Source organism: Chenopodium album, chromosome 15 (genome assembly GCF_948465745.1).
Source record: "Chenopodium album chromosome 15, dcCheAlbu1.1, whole genome shotgun sequence".
Taxonomy (NCBI): Eukaryota; Viridiplantae; Streptophyta; class Magnoliopsida; order Caryophyllales; family Amaranthaceae; genus Chenopodium; species Chenopodium album.
In genome coordinates, this window is record NC_137848.1 from 45,750,946 (window position 1) to 45,758,434 (window position 7,489).

Consider the following 7,489-nt stretch of genomic DNA (forward strand, 5'->3'; position numbering starts at 1 on the left):
CTTCTCAAGCTTTGTCAATCCTCTAATTTGATTTCGGTAATTTCTTAGTTTTCTTTCTTAATTTCTCAATTGCTTTTATTTAATTGCGTTTTACATTTGTTGAATTGATATTTTTTGCTTTAAATATTGTATGATCTGGCCTGTAATTGTTGTTCGGTAGGAAATTTACTCTTAGTAATTCATTTTAATTTATCGAATTATAATTGTTAACTACTTCACAATCTGAATTATTCAAGTTTAATTCTTTAATTTTTGAACTAGTGCAGCCTTCCTCATTCTGAAAATTCTTACATGCACCTAGGTACACCAGAGTTATGTGCACCCAAGTGTGTGTGTGTGTGTTTTTTTTTTCTTTTTTTTTTTTTTTTGCTGATTTCATGATTTGATATATCTTCGCATTTCTTAATCTTTAAATGAGTAAAACATATCAAATGAGCAAAAAATTACCCTAGAGAGGACCTACCTCTATTTAAACCTAGGTGCGTAAAAGAATTTTTCCTCGGTTTGCTTGACATATGATATGACTTGTTTAGCCCGAAATTAGGTTTAGTACTGTAGTGAACTCAGTATTATTGATATGTTAATTTTTTGGGGGTGATTTAGTATTTAGTTGTGAATGGCTTTTTAGGAAATTTGATCAAATGCTTGACATATTTTGAAAATTGGTGGAGTACTATAGTGTATTTATGTATTATTGATCTGTTCAACTTTGGGGGTGATTAAGTATTTAGAAAAGTTGTGAATGGTCTATTAGGAAAATTAATCATTTGCTTGATAGCAATTGATCTCTTTGGGATACAGCAGAATTGACATGCGGTGTCAAGAAGAGAATGGAGGATTTACAGAATTGAACATGTCTATTAGCAGAATTGAGGAGTTGCAAAATTGGATATTTTGATGCTGCCAGTTACCACATTTGGCACGTTTCTTTTGTGACAGTAATAGTCCCAACATTGTCATAGATTATTATATTAGATGAAGCTAATGAGATGTTAGATGATTTTGCTGAGGTGAGATATTACTTGCTAATTATGTAACTCCTTTGTGAATTAGTTTAAGTCCTGATTAAACCTTACATTTTCATACTTAATCCTGCTTGGTGTGTATGCCTTTGGAAATGGACATAGTGTAGGATTTTGGATGGTACTTCACCATGTGCTCTTAGACTGCTCCTTATTACTGGCAACTAGCTACACCTCTAATTTAGAGAGAGGTGGGTGTAATTGAAATATCTTCAAGGACAAAGATGTATTCATCAAATTCCTTCAAATAGTACATTCATCAAAGAATGTATCCTCCTTTGCCCTGCTCTAGTTTATAGTCAACATTGATTTTGTTTGCTTCATGCCTCTAAAATATCTGTTGTGTTTTCTGTAATGGTTTGGAGTTAACATCAGTTTTAGCAAGTGAGTTGCAGTGACATCCTTTTAGATCATTAATTTTGTATCCTTTCTTCCCCTGTTCTCAAATCTTCTTTCTTCAACAGTAGTCTGTGTTGGAAAACTTTTGGATTGTTGAAGTTGGCCATTCTTATTGATATTAGAGATTATTTATTCTTTTTGTGGCTTATTGCTTCAATTCTATCCGAAGAACTATAATATGGTTGCATGTTGCAGATGCAGCGGTAGCCTTAACCTTAGTTTTCTTTGAGGATACCTTTTGTACCATATACTCTTGACTAGAAATTTTTAAGCATTTTAAAGCTGATTTTTTATTATTTCCACTAGTGGAAAAATTGCTATTAGTAGCACCCTATTAGCAACTGGCATTATATGTGTTAGTTACTAAAACACTAATTGTAGCTGAGCAAAATAATTTCAGGTACAAGTACTATGTCATTAGCAACTGACATAGTAATGAACGCTGCTAATACTTGGATTAAAAAAGTAAAAATACCTATTTGCAACTGGCCTTTTAAATGCCCGCTACTAATAGTAATTATTTTAATAAAATAAAATATTTATTCACAATTGACCTTTTAAATGCCCGCTACAAATACTAGGTCAACTAAAATTTGACCAAATATTTGTAACTGACCTTGAAAGGTCAGCTGCTAAAAGTAGAGAATAAAGTTCTAAATTTGACCCACGTACTCGCTTCTCTACCATCACAACCCAGCTTCTCTCTCTTCTAAAATATTGAAAAGCCGGCATTCTTTCTCCTCAGCCCTCACCTCTGTTGTCCTGAACTTCACTCACCTCACCTCCATTGTCCTTGAACTTCACTCAGCCCTCTCCTCCATAGCTAGAAGATTTTAATTAAACTCTACTCTAGTTTTCAAAATTTGGCTCCCCTTGTAGTAAACCCTAACCCTAGAAAAACCAAGAAAAACTCCTAAATTTGCGTACAAACCCTAAATTTCAAATAATCGAAACAATTGCTACTTATTTGAACGAAAATCCAACCTCCTTGCTTAGATCTTTTGAATTTTCAGTTGTTATTTGCTCGAATTTAGGGTAGTTTTGCTTAATTTTCTGCGGTTTTTGTAGTTCGGATTTTGTGGGGGGTTTAGGTCGATTTTTTGCTCGAAAATAGGGGGTTTTGGCTCGAAATTGCTCGAATTTAGGGGGTTTTGGCTCGGATTCTAGTGTTTTCAATTACTGGTCAAATTTGTAGGTTTGGGGTCGAATTTTTCAAGGTATTGCTGTTGAATTCGCTGGTGTTTTGGGGTTGAACGACAATAAGGTAGCGATGGGAATTTCTGGGGTTTTGTTAGTCGAATTTTTGGGGTATTGTTGTTGAATTTCTGGGAATTTTACGGTTGAATTTGCTATCACTTTCTAGAAGCTTTCGCTAGAATTGTCCTCTATGTGACGAAGTCCAGGTTGTTCGTGGTATCCATGGTCGAAAATGCTTCTCGGGAGCTTAGTATTTAGGTATTTCTTGCTGTCTCTTTCAAATCTATCATTTTTTCTTTCATTTCTGCAATTTCATGTTGTTTTTATGAGAAATTTGATGTCAAACCCTAAAAAAAATTTATTATTATTTTGATCATAATTATTGATTTTTTTAATGTTGATTTCACGGTGGAGCTTTTACGACACTTGTAAAGGACACTTGCAGAAATGTCCACTGCTACTCTTGTTTAAAGTGAACAATTTGCTCATTCTTTTCTAACTGAGGTTATTTTCACTTATAAGATTACTGTTTAAGATGAATTCTAGGGTTTGATTGATTTGTATTAGGTTGCATATTATGAGGTTAGATTTTGGTTAGGTGTGTGACAATCGTGCTACTTATAATGTCAAATTGTTGTTCTTTGATTCCTCTTCAGTCAAACATGTGAAATTTGAGGAGTATAGCAGAGGACTAGGTTTTTGGAAAAGGAGAATGGTTGTTTTATCCTCTGTTGTGGGATTATTGGACTTGATTTCCATCTTAAATACCCTTTGTTGATCTAGTTATGATGAGTTATGTGCCGGGGTCAGCCACAGATGCTTGAATGACATGTTGAATTGTTGACATTGACATATCACATATGTTGTGCATCTCCTATTGCTCAACTTATCGAGTACCAGAATAGATATTTTAGGCTACAGAATATGCATCATCAATTGATATCTAGTATGCTAGTTTCTTGTAGAACTTCTTCGTGGGCAGGTTGGTCTTTTTGTAGATTTTATGAAGTGTATACTTGCTACTTCTTGCTTCAATGATCCTCTTCTTGTTGATACTTATTTTTCTATTTTCTTGTCACATAACAACCATTTTTCCCTGGTGAGAATGCAGTGGATCAACTTGCGGAGATTATCACAGTCAGAATTTAACATTCTTGTGAAAATTGTCATGAACTCAAGTAATACAATAATTACAAAATTAATTGACTATGTCCTTAAATATTCAGGTTGAATAGTCAAGTAATGTGCAGTGGATAGTTATCTTGTAGCTTCTTGAGTTGTCTGTTATAGGACTATTGATCTCTTTAAGTTTTCCTTATCTCATTTTTTCTCTTGCTACTTGCATTAGATTGTCGCTAGGATGTAAAAAGAATCAACTAATGCTTTGAAACTGTGGACCAATCCAATGTTTTTGTGATTTCGACCCTGCTAAGATTTCACTAGTGTTTGGATAAAATCTTATTCTTGTTTGTGATGTAGTTTGTTGTATTAAGCTTAATCCCACAAGATAAATTCTAAACTGTAATGTGAATTTCAATGTCAGTCCAACTTTGTATTCATTGTCCAGTACTATATCCTACATTAATCGCCCTGTGTCCCACATAATTGTCTATTTTTGCCGTTAATGAATGCGAATTGTAATTAGCTGATATTGGAGATTGTACCAATTAGGCTATGGCATAATGGATTAATGGTAATAGGGTAAAAATTGATTTGGCAAACTGGATTTTTTTTTACTAAAGAGGACAACAGTTTCGGATTAAATAAACCTTGGATTTTTAATAGTTTGAAGAAATATTTGCTCTTTTAATACACATGTTATGCTGTTGGATTTCATAGTAAGATTCAGTGTGTATTTCTCTCATTAAAACTTGAACCTTGAGCACTCAAGTTCTTTCTCATCAGATTTTGGTGCTTTTGTTTTGTTCAATTTTACTTATGTTTAGAGGAATTTCTAACCAATTGTTGTTTATTGTACTTTTATGTTTAGCAGGAAAATCCATGGCTAATGTAGTCGATTTGAGTCGTTGCTTCTCATAAATGTTGTTGCTTCAGGATGATGTCTCTGCTGTTTTTTTTTTCTTTTTCTTTTTCTTTTGTAAATTGGTAGCCTTGTAATTTTATGTTTAAAAATTTGTATTTAATGTACACAGTAAACTTAACACAAATTTTGTTATAATAGTAACTTTTATAAGTATATGAATGCAGTTCCTACATAAATTTGGATAAAAAGTGTTTTTTTTTTTAAATTTAAAAAATGACTATTAGCAGCTGGCCATTGCCAGCTACAAATACATATTATTAGCAGTTGGCCGAACTATATGCCAGCTGTAAATAGGTACTAATAGCAGCTGGCCGAACTACATGCCAGTTGCAAATAGGTACCATTAGCAACGAGCCTAGTTATTGGCCAGTTGCGAATATTGACTATTAGCAACGAACTATTGTCAATTGCAAATAATATTTTCATTAGTATCCCCCGCAATAGCAGCCCCATGCGCCAGTTGCTAAAAGCCATTTTTTTCCAGTTGCTAATGGCGTTTTTTGCACTAGTGTTCGTTGCATTTCGATTATAAATTTGATGCTGTAATGAATATTGATATTAATTTTTTTGGTTCGTATTTAGGGAAGACAAGAAAATGACGAGAGGAACAATACATACATGGTCAATGAGGCTTCTTTGGCTTTGTGCTATTGAAAGCGCAGTTGGTAATATGCTCTTTATTTATTTTTTTAATCCATATATTCAAGTTTTGTTATTGTTGATTTAAATTGAAAATTATACAGGTTTCTACATGGTTGTTATGTAAAGGCAAACACAAAGCAGAGATAAGATGATATTGGGCAACATTATATCGACTTGTAGTGGCATGGTGTAGGGTTAGGTTGAGGGAGTGGTGTAGGTTTAAGTGGGTTTTGCATAATTTTTTATAAGAATATTGATTGTAATACTTGTGAGTAACTAAGTATGTTTTCCGTATGGATTTTGTATGTTGCAAGTATAAACTTTGTATTTTTAGTTTAATTGATACTTCGTATTATATATATTAAATTATGAATAATTTTTTATTTATTTATTTTTTTTTTAAAAAGGAGACAATCTATTTGATATAGGTGGTTTCAGTTTTTCAAAACTGAGACCACCTATTTCAAATAGAGAAAAACTGAGACCACCTATTTCAAATAGATGGTCTCAGTTTTTGAAAAAACTGAGTCCATCTAATTCAAATAGATGGTCTTGGTTTTTTCAAAAATTGAGATCACATATTCTAAATAAGTGGTCTTTCTTTTTAAAACAAGAGACCACTTTTGATGAAATGGTCTCTTAGGCCAAAGAGACCTATGAGCTAGAGACCTAAGGTGGTCTCTTTGGCCATTTTGATATGGTCTCTTTGACCAATTTTGTAGTAGTGTGGTGGTGCGGTTATGTTGCTGGTGTCGTTGGGATCCGATGGGCGATGGGGGTGGGGTGGTCAGGGAAGGAGGGTAAGGCTGGATTTTCTGACTTTTTTTTGTTTTAATTTTTTTTAGTCTTTAATAATTAAAAGAATAAGTGACCAATTAATGGCCTACACATGGTATATAACTTATAAATATCGGTCATCAACAGGTAATGGATTGGTTGGAGAAGGTGGGGTATAAAGGTTGGATTTTTTAGAAATAAAATAAAGGTTGGATTTTTAGGAGAAAAAAGTGCAAAGGTTGGATTTTTTATTTCCATTTTTCTCTATGATTTGCTTCCTATTTTTCCATAAGTAGGTAAATATGGAGAGGTACACAACGTAACACACTTTCTATCAACTTCCTTTCTATCTGTATAAGATATACAAATTCTTTTATACTTGATGTGGGAGCGCACACGTAAATTAATTTCGAGAAAGTTAATTGTGATTGTCTTTCATAATCACTATATGTAATAACAACATTGCATTTCTTGAGCAATTAATAAAACTCGTAATTCTAATTGAGGTTGGTTATAAAAGTGTTGATTAAGTATACAACATAAAAAAGATTGGAGCTGAAGAGATTAAAGTGATTATTGATGTGTTTATTAGAAGTTATCAAGAGTCAATGTTATTGTTCCTTTTTTTTTGTGTGAACAGAGTCAATGTTATTGTAGCCATATTGATTTTTCTTTTTCAAAAAGTGTTTGTAAAAGGTAAATATAAGCAAAAGAAACCCTCCTGCTTACTTTATTTCCCCAAACACTCTCTTTTTCTCGGTCTTGATCTTTTTCTTTCCACCTATCCTTGCTTAGGGGTGTCCATTATTTGGACTCCGGTCTGAAATCCAATCCAATACAATCCAAATAAGCTATTCGGATTGGACTTTTTTTTAATTTGGATTGGATTTGGACTCAAAAATTTTGAAATTCGGATTTTCGGATTGGATTTAGACTCAAATTTTTTAAGTCCAATTTAGTCCAAATAGTCCAAATTTACATATAGAATAATAATAATAATATAAACCTCTACCCATATAACATTAGTAAGCCCAAACCAAATAGCCCAAATCTGCCAAATCCCCTGATTATAGTTTAAAGTTTGTTTGTTTATTGGAGTTATGATTCTTATAAATTTCTTAGGAAAATTTTTTTAATTATTAATTCGGATTGGATCGGACTGGATTCGGACTATGAGATTTTAATTTGGATTGGATTGAATTGGATTTTGAAAACTTTGGATTTGGATTTGGATTTGGACTATAAAATGAGAGTCCAAATATATTTCGAATTGGATTGGACTAGGCTTCAGTCCAATCCAAAGTCCGAATGGACACCCCTATCCTTGCTCCTTTTTAATACCTTTATAAATTCTAAGTCTCTCTCTCTCTCTCTACCTCTCTCCCCTCACTCTTATCTTGAGTTTTCT

At 33.0% G+C, this 7,489-nt stretch overlaps 1 long non-coding RNA gene across 1 annotated transcript; it reads left to right on the top strand.

Moving 5' to 3' along the window:
• The first annotated feature begins 2,113 nt into the window (after window positions 1-2,113).
• LOC145582338 (uncharacterized) lies at window positions 2,114-4,815 on the top strand. Its single transcript, XR_014099857.1, has 2 exons — window positions 2,114-2,876; window positions 4,612-4,815. It is a non-coding gene; the product is annotated as an uncharacterized LOC145582338 (long non-coding RNA).
• Window positions 4,816-7,489: the final 2,674 nt, after the last annotated feature.